At 43.1% G+C, this 14,416-nt stretch overlaps 1 long non-coding RNA gene across 1 annotated transcript; it reads left to right on the forward strand.

The window, feature by feature from the left end:
* The first annotated feature begins 444 nt into the window (after positions 1 to 444).
* LOC123166759 (uncharacterized) lies at positions 445 to 4,061 on the forward strand. Its single transcript, XR_006483697.1, has 2 exons — positions 445 to 2,945; positions 3,389 to 4,061. It is a non-coding gene; the product is annotated as an uncharacterized lncRNA (long non-coding RNA).
* Positions 4,062 to 14,416: the final 10,355 nt, after the last annotated feature.

Genomic DNA, 14,416 nt, shown 5'->3' on the forward strand with positions numbered 1-14,416 from the left:
AGTCATCCAGTTACATTGCGACGTTTGGTAGACACAAGGTACTCCTCTGGTGTCAGTGAGTTGCATGATCTCATGGTCATAGGAACATATACTTGACATGCAGAAAACAATAGCAATAAACTTCACACGATCAATGCTACGTTTATAGTTTGGATCTTGTCCATCACATCATTCTCCTAATGATGTGACCCTGTTATCAAATGACAACTCATGTCTATGGCTAGGAAACCACAACAATCTTTGATCAACGAGCTAGTCCGCTAGAGGTTTACTGGGGACATGTTGTTGTCTATGTATCCACACATGCATTTGAGTTTCCGGTCAATACAATTATAGCATGGATAATAAACGATTATCATGAACAAGGAAATATAATAATAACCACTTTATTATTGCCTCTAGGGCATATTTCCAACAGTCTCCCACTTGCACTAGAGTCAATAATCTATTATTACATGGTAATGAATCTAACACCCATAGAGTTCTGGTGTTGATCATGTTTTGCCCATGGAAGAGGTTTAGTCAATGGATCTACAACATTCAGATCCGTATGTACTTCGCAAATGTTTATGTCCTCCTCTTTGACCGCATCACGGATGGAGTTGAAGCGTCGCTTTATGTGCCTGGTCCTCTTGTGAAACCTTGATTCTTTGGCTAGAGCAATGGCACCAGTGTTGTCACAGAGCAGAGTCATTGGGTTTAGTACACTGGGCACAACTCCAAGATCTGTCATGAACTGCTTCATCCTCTAGAGCATATTTCCAACACCCACCACCCATCAGGGCACACCAGGGGCCTCTGGCGTGCCGAGGTGGGTGGTGGGCCCCATGGGCCTCCCCTCTGGTGCTTCCTTGGCTCTCAAGTTGTCTTCTGGTCCCAAAAAATCTCTAAAAAGTTTCGTGGCATTTGGAATTCGTTTGATACTGATATTCTGTGAAGTAAAAAAAGCAAAACAATAGCAACTGGCACTGGGCACTATGTCAATAGGTTAGTCCCAAAAAATGATATAAAGTTGCTATAAAATAAAGGTAAAACATCCAAGAATGATAATATAACAACATGGAACAATCAAAAATTATAGATACATTGGTGACGTATCAACCCCGAGCGGGAGGACCAACATCCGTCACCTGCACCGACGCTTAGCCCCTTCCTTCGACCACCTGGCAGCCTGCGCGACCATGGTGGTCGGCGCCTCCGGCCGCCAAGTAGCCACACCAAGCCAACCACAACCTCCATCGGCTCCCTGCAGCATGCACAACCACCTTCGTATCGCATCGCAAGAAGCCGCCAAATATATACATAAAGCACAAAAGGTTTATATAGTATGGAAACACTTTCCGAGACTAATATATGCCTATGATGTTCAGCGATCTTGTCCACGTCAGGTAAAAAAAACGATCTTGTCCACGTACATTTTGAAATTTTTAACCTAACAAAATATAAAATGATAGCTATTATATAAACTGAGTTTAAAATAATAATAAAGTAACATTGCACTAAAATTTGCACTTCGAGAATCAAATATGGGTTAGAGCATCTCTAACAAATCCCCTATAATTTAGAAGAGGAAACGTCCGGGAATCCTTTGGAGGAGTATATTAGCTCCTTTAAAAAGGTGTGTTTTTTATCCGATCCCTAATCTTAACTCCCTACTCTCTGGGGAATGCTCGTCGGAGGTGAGTGTGGTGGCGCCTTCCACGCCCGCGCCCGTGTCCATCGACGTCAACTCCATGCCGGTGGCCGGTGGGTCATCATTCCTAGGGGCGAGGAAACACCCGTGAGAGATGCCAGCCGACGTGCTCCCCAGCGCCCGCAACCTGTTCGCAGATTGCCGGCGGCCGAAATCCAGTAATGTCGTCCTCGTAATCGAAGTCCCATTCAAGGGCTACCGACAGTGTCCTGGATTAGGGGGTGCTAACCTGGTCGGCCCATGCTCCTCGGTTGGGCCGATGGGCCTTCATTCGTACTCAACGAAAAGAATACGAGGTGGGATTCTTCATTAATGAGATGGCATTGATGTCATATTTAGATGTGAGCTATTATCTATCTCACATCTAGATGAGATATAGTCAGACCCATATTTTAATGGCGTAGGAGACATGGACGATGTCAAAACGTCGGATTAGTCGGGACCACTGCTGCTCTATGATCCAGTAATTCCATTGGTTTATGACTATTAGGTGCTAAATTCTAACAGTATTTGGATTTTGTGTGCATTACATGTGACGCATGGAAGCTAATTTTAAGGCCCTTGCATTGTACTGCATGCCATAATACTTTTGTCCCCTTCTAGGTCATTCACACGAACTTCTTGGATAAATCTCCTCCAGGTAACCCCCGTATACCATATAGTATTACAAACTCGCACTTTAGACAGATGAAGAAGAGACAATTTAGGTTTCTCTGCAAGCAAGATACTGTCTACGCAAATTGTGGTCAAATGCTATCGAAGGTTGCATCAGCTGGCACTAATACAGGATGTTTGGAAGTCTCTTCCAGCGGGATCACATCAACACGTAATGCTCAGGGCCGGCCCTGGGGTATGGCGGGAGGGGCGACGGCCCAGGGCCCAGGCCGGGAGGGGGTCCATGATGTAGGATACATATTAGTATAGCCCAGCAAGAAATATGTATGAAAAAAATTATACTCTACATGACAAACGAAACGAGATGGGCCGGCCCTGCAGATAGCTAGCTAGCGATGGTGAAGCATCATCACGCCAGCCAGACGCAAGGCACGGCGCCACGGCCGCTCATTTTTTGCTTCTGAAACAAATCAAAGATCTTGTCGTGTGCCTTCGTCGCTCGTCAGTTCGTCTTCGCGACTTCGTCCTCTCCACGAAAGTCGACCTGTCGCTCGGCTCGCCGCCGCTAGTCGTCGTCGCTGCGCACGCCCGCGCGGCCATCTGGCATCCGGCAAGGCGGAAATACATATACTAAACGGTATGTATCCATGAATCCATCCATGTACATGTTCCTGATGACCTGATCCATCCCCGATTCCCCCCAAAGCCCTATTTCAGTAGTTTTTTTTAATTCTTTAGTACATATTCAACTATTGATCCATCCATGATTCATCCTAATTTTCTGTCATTCTATCTACACGTCTAGGGTTTCAATCATCCGATGTATAAATTTCTAATTTTCTGTATCCTCTTATCTTCATAATTTTCTAGTCATCGTTGACACTGCAATTCTTTCATTGACTAGTCTCTTTGAGCAGTTGAAGAAATTTGAAAAGGTGTTTAGGTTTTTATTCAATTCAAAAAAATCTGAAGTCCTTGGATGATAGCAATCTACGGGAATGTTGCACTACTTTTGCAAAAGCTTTTTCTGTGATAACTCATCTGATGTTGATCTTGATGATTTTGTCTCTGAGTTGAAAGTGTTGCAGGAAACTTTGCCAGATGGTTTGATGTCAGAGCTTGAGATTCTTCAATTTGTTATGGATGTAGATTGCTATCCAAATGTCTCTCTTGCCTATCGGATCCTCTCAACCGTGCATGTGTCTATAGCCTCAGCTGAAAGAAGTTTCTCTAAACTGAAACTATTGGAAAATTATTTGAGGTCAACTATGTTGCAAGATAGATTGAATGACTTGGCTATGTGCTGCATTGAGAAGGATATCTTGGATAATGTTGGTCTTCATTGTGCCCTTAATGACTTTGCATCAAGAAACGCCCGAAGAAACTTTTTTTGAAGCACCGAAGTATTATTGTTGGCAATGGAGTCAGTCGAATTTGGTTCTTATTTAAGGTAATCATGTCATGTTAGTTTCATTTTGCTATATTATTAGGACATAGGGGCCCATGTCCTTGAGTTCGCCTAGGGCCTCCCGAAACACAGGGCCGACCCTGATAATGCTGCAGAATGTTTCAAGGAGCATAAGAGAAAAATGCTGCATGGCAAGGAAGCAATGGGTGCTCGAGGGAAGAGATTGGTAAAGACAGCCACCTACAAACAAGAACAGGTTCACCCAATAGTGATAAAGAACAATAAATATGCTTTGTATACATTCCTTTAAAAAAACAGTGGGAGAAAAATAGAAAGTATTGCATATGTCGCCTCGTTAAAACCTTTTAAGAGAAATCTTATAAGGGAAAAAAGTGCAATCTGATATGTTAATCCAAGGAACATAAAAATGTTCCAACGCAGGTGGAACATTGTTTGGCGTTGTCAATAACAATGTTCGCGGCTGGCGCTAACAATGTTATTCCGATCAATAGAACAATGTTTTCGCTACTGCTTATCGGAACAAGCATTGTTGCTTCTGGAGTCTATCCAGACGACCTGTCTAGCTCAGGCGAAATAATATACACCGGATCCGGAGGAAAGGCCGCTGGCAAGGAGGACAAGGATCAAAAGCTTGAGTGCGGGAACCTCGCCATCAGTCTAAATTATTTATGAACTGGATTACGAAAATGTGTAGAATCTGATTTTAATAAGTAAATTTCATTAAAAATTTCTAATTTAATATCTGATTTTGTTGACTGATTAGTTGATTTCACTGAAACCAGTCTAAAATTAGTGATTGTCGATTTAAATTTACAATGTTTCATCTCAATATTCTCAACTCTATAAAAAAAAGTAAATGATTTGCAACCAAATTCACAAACAGTATGGAATCCAAATGTTGCCTTGGTGACGCTGACTCTGGGTCCCTAAGAGCATCTCTAGCCGACCCTGCATCCCGCCGGCCCGCAAAACGCGTTTGCAGTTCGCGGAAAAACGGCTTTGCGGACCGGCGCAGACGGCCGCAGATGCAGACCCCGCATAACGAACCCGTAAAAAAGAATATTCGCGTATATTCTTTCCCGTGTCTTCTTCTTCCTCTTGCCCGTGTTCATAGTCAGCTCCCGTCGTCCACCGTAGTCATCGAATCGATCCAGGAGCCAGCTCATCCGTTGCCGGATGGATCCACGAGTTAGCTAGCTCGACCGTGGCGGGATGGATCCGGGAGCTAGCTAGCTCATCCATGGCCGGCCGGATCGAGGAGCTTGCTAGCTAGCTAGCTAGCTCGTTCGTGGCCGGATGGATCCAGGAGCTTGCTAGCTAGCTAGCTCGTTCGTGGTCGGGTAGCTGCTCGAGTCCCAGCCGCTGCTCCTGCGATCTACTCCGCAAGCCGACACTGCAGCAGCGGTAAACGGCGAGTTTCCGGCAAGATTCCGGCGAGTTCCGTGGCGGAAGGTCACCGGAGCCCGTGTGCGCATGGCAAAATTTCCTTGTCGCATAGCGTTGACTGGTTTCAGTCCCCCTTATATTTTGCCTCCAAATCTACAAAATAAAGGGTTGTGGGGATGGATTCTCATGGGCCTGCAAAAACGTTTTTGACACCACGGAACTGAAAACGCGGATTTTTACGGGTTTGACCGCTTTTGCGGGGTGTGCTAGAGATGCTCTAACAATGTTCCACTCATTCATGAACAATGTTACAGTAACATTGTTCCATGTTAGTGGATCTCCTTAAAAGAGCATATAAGATTTAGAAAAAAAAAGTATATTCTTTTTTCCACCGTTCTTTCACAACACATGGCTAGCCGTATCCACGGGTGCCTTCCATACCAACACTTTCCAAGGAATTTACTATTTGATAACATAAATAAAAAAATCATTTCGGGACTCGGCATCCCTCACTCGAGAAGCCCCCTTGATAGTACGACAATCAATCCTACAACTCGGTCTCCCAACTACCACCACGAGACCGCTAAAATAGAAAACCTATCTTCTCTTCCTCCTTAAACTTGGACATTTGAGTCTCATCTCTAGCAATTAGTGCAACAATATCTAGCAGGTTTCTCGCCTATCAGTAGATCAATGTACTCTTCTTCTCAATACCAAAACTTGCATCTGTCCTACATAGCAAACAATGAGTTTCAAATTACAATGAATCTGAAGAACAATCGTACAAAAAGGCACACATTCCATCATGTTCGCACATGTAAAAAACATCCAGGATGTTTTGGCGTGCTCGAACCGAGGCGCGGCACTAGCTGCCAGTAGTGGTCACACTTGACGGCCGGCAAAGGCTCACAAATGACCTGCTGGGCGAGGGCCGAGCCCGACGGATGTGGTTGCGCTGGCGGTCAGTTGACGGGTGAGATGCGGGCGACGAGTGGAGGACAAAGCAAGAGGCGACGCGGATCGGTCGAGGTGGTTCTGCGGTTCGGTACCAGTCGAATCACTCCAAAATACGATGACGCCGAGTACCGGTTGCGCCGAATCTGCGACGGCGACAGGCGTAGATCTGACGATTTTGGCACTGATGATGAAAAGAGACCAAGGTGGGGTAGGGGAAGCGCGGCGAGAGGCGGCGGGTGTAGGGGAACGCAGCAGAAAACAAAAAATTCCGACCTACGCACCAGCCCAGGACCACTATGGAGACTGCATACAAGGTTTGATCTTTTTCGTTACCGACTCGTAGCGCAGCGGGAAGTAGAGTCGATGACGATCAGCAGTGCAGATCCCCGCAGCTAGGATTTACAACCTCCCAACCGCGAGGATGTATACCCTCATCTGCTCCTCAGACAGCCCTCCGGGAGGCGGTCGAACAGCCCCCTGGACGGTGTCGCGGACAGCCCTTCGGGAGGACCTTCGAAACTCGAACGGTCACTCGGACAGCCCTTCGGGAGGACCTCCAAAACTCGGACGGTCACACGGACAGCCCTTCGGGAGGCACTCACGAACTAAGACCAAAACTACGATCTCTCTACAGAGTTGCACACATACGGTGTCATCTATCCGGCAGGGCTTCGCCGTCCAGAACTAGTTCCCACCGGAACCCAGACAGCCTTTCGGCTCTACAAAACTATTTCGCTGGGAGGGAGAGAGAAGCCAGATCATGCATGGCACTTGTATGTGAGAAGGGATGATCCTTTAGGCAGCCCCCTCCACCCCTATTTATAGGCCAAGCCCAAGGGTGGCTTCTCCAGGAAGCCAAGGGGGGAAATACCAAAAAGGCCCTCAAGGTGGCTTCTCCAAGAAGCCAAGCAAAAAGCACTTTCACTATTCATGACGACATTTTTCAGCGTCCGTTCGAACTGAAAATATTTATGTGGGCTCAGAACATTTCCAGTACCCACTAAAATAAATTTCAACGCGTTCCGAAACAATTTCGGTTTAGTGATTTTCATCTGCGAAAAGCAAACAAGAATGCATTTTCACTATTCATGAAGACAATTTTTCGCGTCCACTAAATCCGAAAATATTTCTGTGGGTCTTAGAATAATTCCAGTACCCACTAAAATGATTTTGGATTCGTTCTGAAACAATTTCAGATTAGTGAATTTCATCTGCGAAAAACAGCCAAAGCGGTACCGGCAGCTCCGAAACATTTTCGGTTTTTATTTCTGAAAATTCCAAAAAGTTTCCAGAATGATTCTGGCACCCTCCAAGAATTATCAGGCATGTGCCGAAACCATTTTGACTTAATGGCATACCTCGAAACAACTTTTTCGGTTTCACCGAAACTCATCCGGTGACCTCTCTCTGCGGTACGATTCCGCTGTCCGAAACTTTTCGGTGTCCGAAACTTTTTCGATAATTTTCTCTCAGACTCCCTGTCTAGTATTCAGCAGATAGATGACCCTTCAGCGTGTGAACCTATAGGTTCGGTGAAGTATAGACATGACCTGGAACCCCTTCCGATCAATGATCAACATCGGAGCCGTGGACACCCATATTGACCCCTATACCCACACGAATGAATATTTGAGAGAACCTCCAGTTGAGGTGAGCTATTCCTGTTGCTTCACGATATATCACAAACACCTGAGGTGAGATTTATTGCATCCCCGTGGGCCAACACTTTGTCCACTATGCAAGTTACCTCGTTACCGGTTTTGTTCTCTTTTCTCGTTTCGTGTTCCGGCATCCCCGTGATCAAATCACAAAGTGTCTGGCCAGACGATGATGGACACCGTAACACCGAGTGGACCCGAGTATATCTCTCCATCGTCGGAGGAGAAAATCCCAATCTCGAGCTATCAAGTTACTTAACATACTTTCCCATGAACCCGTAAGCCGCCGTAATAGCCATCCAGTTACGGATGACGTTTAACAAACCCCAAAGTTCATGAAGCAAGCATGAAGAAACTCGATACTCTCATGGTCTAAGGAATTATGCAAACATTAACTATCTATGTGTTATAAACCATTAACTTGTGATGAATGAATCTCTTAGCATAACATCAATCCGGGTCGATTCAACACAAATGTTCTCTTAACATTGTGCCCTCAAAATTGCTGGCATAGACATGCCCATGATCAGGAAAACAGAACCATCATGCAACACTTGAGCTAGTCTTAGAGGCCAGACTAGGAATACTTCTTACCATTTATTATTCCACACGTGCATATGAGTCTTCCTCCGAGCCTCGTGGATATTGCAGACTCGAGAATCATTGCAGTTATAGCATGGAACATAAACATAATTATGAACTCGGAGATAAATAATATCATTTATTATTGCCTCTAGGGCATATCTCATTGTCAAAAGCCATCTTGGAACTATACTAAGTTCATGAATGAACTATATGATTCAACATCTTCTTTGTCGCTTCTAAAGCGTCAACATACTTAGCCCTTGTTATAGAATTCGCCACAGTAACTAGTTTGAACAAATTTCAACTAACTGTGCCACCACATTGTGTGTTACACAAAACCCTTAATTTAAATCGAAAATCGCATGGAGAAAAGATGAAGACTGTATCGATGTAACATTTTACAACGAACTCTTCATGATCTCTGCTTGCGAGAAAACCATGTCATCAGTACTTACTCTAGTACTCTGTGACATCTTTGACTGTTGTCCCATGATCAGTAATTTGATCACTTTGGTATCCATACTCGCAACACCTTGGGAGTATCGGACATATCTGGTTGTTTTACATACCATGGAATACATGATTAATCCAAACACAAAAGTGTGTGGAATCTGCATCATGTATTTTACTCATCAGTGTTTTGGGACACCGAGTCTTGCAAAAACTCTTTCCATGTGACTTTGGCAAGAATCACTCCTTGGCGTTTTAAATGCTAAAAGGTTTTAGCATCTTGTCAATATGTATTCATGGCTTAGCCCCATTAGGTAAATCTATCTCCATAGATCATCATGCCTAACATTGAGGCTATTTAGACTAAGCACTTCATCGAAAAACTATTTTCAAATGAAGTCCTAATTTGTGTCAAGAAATTTATTTCCAATTACCAACGTGCCAAGCACATAAGGTTTTTAGAAATATTATTACGCTCCCACTTACTTTCTTGAATTTCAAGCATCTTCGTTACCCATTGATGAAGTCAAAACCCCTTTGACCATTTCATCAAAACACGAAGATTCCAACTCCATTTTTCTCTCTTCTGTCCATTGCTGGAACTCTAAAGTTTGCATACCTACTAGCATCCTCTGGATCGACAAATTACTTTGGACTGTATCATATACAAGTCCTAGCTTTCATTTCCATCAGATGGAAATCCTTTTATCATCCATGTTTCATATCTCATGATTGAAATATGTATTAATTGCTAGTTCAACCCGAACCGGCTTTAAGCATCGCTATGATGAAAACAACCTCATCGTAGTCAACTCTTGAACTTGTTATTTCAACAAGTCGAGCTTTATGGATAAAACATTTTATCCGTATCAGTTTTAAGTTCCATAAATATTCGTTAGACTCTAAGTCCTCCGAAAGGTGTATCAAGGTTTTAATCTTGAATCACTTATATGGAAACTAACTCGGGTTGTATTGGCATTTAGCCAATTCCGGAGTCAGGGCCCATCAACGCTTCCTTGTGTATCGTAGGTATAATGTTGTCTAACAACAATATCTCGTTTGCGCACCTGAGAGGTTTGCACGAGCCTTGCCTACGTGGTTCAGCTGCAAGTTCGGCCGAAGTTCATACATTTTATTGTAGAGACTTCCGTATCAGTCACAGTAGGAAACTCTGGAATTACTTCCAAGGTCTCTTTCCTTTGATCTGATGACGTAGATACTGTTTATCTCGTCGAGTTGCACTATTCTCCCACTCACCTTTTTGAAAGAACCATTCTCTTTAAAAGCACACCGTTTCGCGGCAAAACTATTTGCCTCGGTATAGTGAGGGAGGAATACCCAACATTTTGGTATAACCTACAAAGTAGCACTTGTCTGATTTGGAATAGGTTTGTAACCTTTTACACAAGCCCCATATTCCAAATGTTAAGAAAAGATATAACATGGTTGGGCGTACCATACCATGGCTTCATTTCAACAGACCCGATGTAGCTCTTTTCAGTGTAAAAGCCGCAGTCTCTAAAGCATCACTTTAAAAGGGATAATGGCAAATTTATTTATGTCATCTTTGACCTTACCATGTCATAAATGGTTTGATTACATCTCCACGGACTTTCCACTTGCAGTGGTGTTCCGGGAGGTGCAAGTTTATGAAACCCCTTTCACAACTCATCAGACATTCGCTAAACATGTAACTCAAATATTCCTTTGTGCAATCAAATTGCAGAAACATAATTTTCTTGTTACAATAACTTCTACTTCATTTTTGAGAACCTTTCGAATGATTTCAAAAGATCCAGACTTACGTCTCATCAAGTAAATATCCATATATCTACTTGAGTCATTTCTGAAGATAAATAAATCCACCACTAACAACACTTATCGGACTACACACATCAAATGTATGATCACTAATAAGTTTGTTGTTCGTTCCTTATGGCCTGTGAACGGTATTTTAGTCACTTCACTTTTCGGAGGAAAGTTGCAAGTGTCAGATGATTCAAAATCAAAAAGAATTCAAAATCCATCATAATGGAATTTTCCATGCGGGTTTCTCCAATGTGACCAAATGTAGTGCCACACTTGTGTGGTATTCTTTTAGTCTTGCGACATTTAGCGGCAGTGTTATGGATGTATCATATTACCCTCAATATTCATAACATACGTCCCATCGATGATGGAAGTTTGGCCCTTATGTTATTCATAATACTTAACAACAATTATTGTTTTATGAAAAACTCTTTTGCAACAAACATTGTGCAATGGGCTAGAGTGTATGAAACTCTAAAATGAATTATGAAAGTAAACCCAGAGGTATTGTATTATTATCAATATTCATAACATACATCTCATTCATAATGAAAGTATGGCCCTTGTGTTATTCATAACATCGAACATAAGAAGTTCTTTTATGGACAACCTTCTTGCAAGATACCTTATGCAATGGGATAGAGTTTGTAAAACTCTAAATGAATTATGAAAATAAATACAGATGGCAATACACCGATGGAAGGTATAGTAACATTTACTATGTTCCCTATGTATACCTTAACCTCATTTCTAGCTAGTCTTTCAGGCCATAGTAGTTCTTACATCGAGTTGCAACAGAATGCAATCGAGCGGGCATTTTTGTGATGAACTCACAATACCCAAGAATTAGTGATTAACATGTTTAACCATAATTCGCAAGAACTATATCTTTGACCAGCCTTCTATACATCAAAAACTTGTATGACATTCATACATGAGCTGGATATTCCAGTCTTCTTTCCTTTTGCCTTTATACTTCTAGCAGTTTAACTTTTAGTATTTCTCCTACTCTCAGAAGAAGCACCCAACTTAAGAGTGGCATTAGCCCCGGACTTCCTAGGCGTGTAAGTCATACTAACACCCTTTGGACACTTCCTTTCTCTTTAAGTTGTTGTTTTATTCACCTTTCATTATATGACAGGCGTTCTTCTGGATCCCTTTCCCAACAGTCAAATGCATAGTAAACACTTTTACTAATACTTGCAAACAAACATTGCTTTGTTTGTATCTGAAAATAATTTTCAGTTCCATGAATATCATATAACTATCCCAACTTTCGAAGTTTGGGTTTCATGGAAGCAAACATATTCCACTTGACCGTAACAGAATTCTAGCTTTTGGATCGAAGGACGAGAGTCACATGATCCATAGCATTAGCGGGAGGATACGGAAAGCATGCGATAGGACAAAGTCCTTCTCGGCACTTTTGAGGACAATCCTCATATTACGTTACCAATCGTAAAGTTTTAACCAGATATTTAACAGCTATTCAATTTTAATAGGGAAGGTGGAAATGCGAGCCATTATTCTACAACTATTATGCAAGAAACACTTAGACAGTGTTCATAATTAATTGCACTGAGAATTAAACATGTTAATTCAACAGTGCGCTCCCACTCAAATCAATATCTCTCATAATTGATTTAGAGTGATTCAAGATCCATATTTCTATTCGATGCCATTGACGGGTTCATCACTGATGACACGAATTTCAATCGGTAGGCCAACTTGCCGATCACATCTCTATGTGATTCTTGTTCATCTTTCGATGGGCGTGTTCCGAGCTCAGGACTCTCCTGCCTGAACGTCAAAGACAACCAAGTGATCTTGCTGCGAGGTCTGACCTCACCCGCCTCATTCGTCTCGATTCGTTCGTGCTCATGTGTACATGGCGCACCCCGAAAAGATACGAATTTCAGACGGTGCTACACTTGGGTGAACACTAACTACTTTGATATTTTAAGTGAGAGATCACCCTAATAAAAAGCGACTACCGCGCAATCAAGAAGGGTGCATCATAAGGGACAAACATCTCAGGCAATTCATAATAGCATGATATGGTATAGCCCTTTCTGACGGAGAAGTATTTCATTTCTTCGTCTTCGGCATTCGCGTCGGTGTTCACCTTCGCGAAGATTGCCCCCACCTTGTCGATGCACCAGATAATATTGCTATCTCTATAGCTAACAAAATAATGCATTACAACAAGGTTGACACACAGGTCATTAAAGTGCAATCATATGGCTCCAGCCATCATGCCGAATCATGACACGCAGGTCATGTTAATCAAATTACATCATATAGTCATCTCATACATAATCGGATTAGTATGAGCACTGCTATACCACATCACATGCACATCCTGCAAAACCAAGTTAGACGCCTCTAATCGGTTTATGCAAAATTTATTTTACGTGGCTTCTAAGGTTTTGACTTAAACCGCGGCTACCAACATTTATCATCAAGTATGATTATTCAAGTTGCTACATTAACATCTCGGGGTGTATGAAACACGGGATAATTAAATCTCGAGCCCCATACTAAACTTCGTCATACGCATGACCCCCGTGCAGATCATATCTGCAATGCCCTTTCATCTGCGAATTTCATCTTTCTTTTGAATACGGCAGAGCCCAAAGAACTGATAGCACTTCCATGATCAATCAGGATCACGGATTGCCAGAACTTTGTCAAATTCCACCATGCTGTCTCGAGATTGAGCAAACGCAAATTCTAGGGAAGCAACAAGAACCTCGGGTAACAGATTTCATCTGTCACCCGCATAAATAATTTTCAGCAATAGATCTCATCTACTACCTAATTATATTATGCAATACCCATACATCTCCATGTATTCTAGATCGAAACCTGCATCTACGCATAGCACGGCTCTTGATGCCACTGTAGGGGAACGCAGCAGAAAACAAAAAATTCCGACCTATGCACCAGCCCAGGACCACTATGGAGACTGCATACAAGGTTTGATCTTTTTCGTTACCGACTCGTAGCACAGCGAGAAGTAGAGTCGATGACGATCGGCGGTGCAGATCCCCGCAGCTAGGATTTACAACCTCCCAACCACGAGGATGTATACCCTCATCTGCTCCTCAGACAGCCCTCCGGGAGGCGGTCGAACAGCCCCCCGGACGGTGTCGCGGACAGCCCTTTGGGAGGACCTTCGAAACTCGAACGGTCACTCGGACAGCCCTTCGGGAGGACCTTCAAAACTCGGATGGTCATACGGACAGCCCTTCGGGAGGCACTCACGAACTAAGACCGAAACTATGATCTCTCTACAGAGTTGCACACATACGGTGTCATCTATCCGGCAGGGCTTCGCCGTCCAGAACTAGTTCCCACCGGAACCCAGACAGCCTTTCGGCTCTACGAAACTATTTCGCTGGGAGGGAGAGAGAAGCCAGATCATGCATGGCACTTGTATGTAAGAAGGGATGATCCTTTAGGCAGCCCCCTCCACCCCTATTTATAGGCCAAGCCCAAGGGTGGCTTCTCCAGGAAGCCAAGGGGGGAAATACCAAAAAGGCCCTCAAGGTGGCTTCTCCAAGAAGCCAAGCAAAAAGCACTTTCACTATTCATGACGACATTTTTCAGCGTCCGTTCGAACTGAAAATATTTATGTGGGCTCAGAACATTTCCAGTACCCACTAAAATAATTTTCAACTCGTTCCGAAACAATTTCGATTTAGTGATTTTCATCTGCGAAAAGCAAACAAGAATGCGTTTTCACTATTCATGAAGACAATTTTTCGCGTCCACTAAATCCGAAAATATTTCTGTGGGTCTTAGAATAATTCCAGTACCCACTAAAATGAT

The sequence above is a fragment of the Triticum aestivum genome, chromosome 1D, assembly GCF_018294505.1.
Source record: "Triticum aestivum cultivar Chinese Spring chromosome 1D, IWGSC CS RefSeq v2.1, whole genome shotgun sequence".
In the NCBI taxonomy this organism is placed as follows: Eukaryota; Viridiplantae; Streptophyta; class Magnoliopsida; order Poales; family Poaceae; genus Triticum; species Triticum aestivum.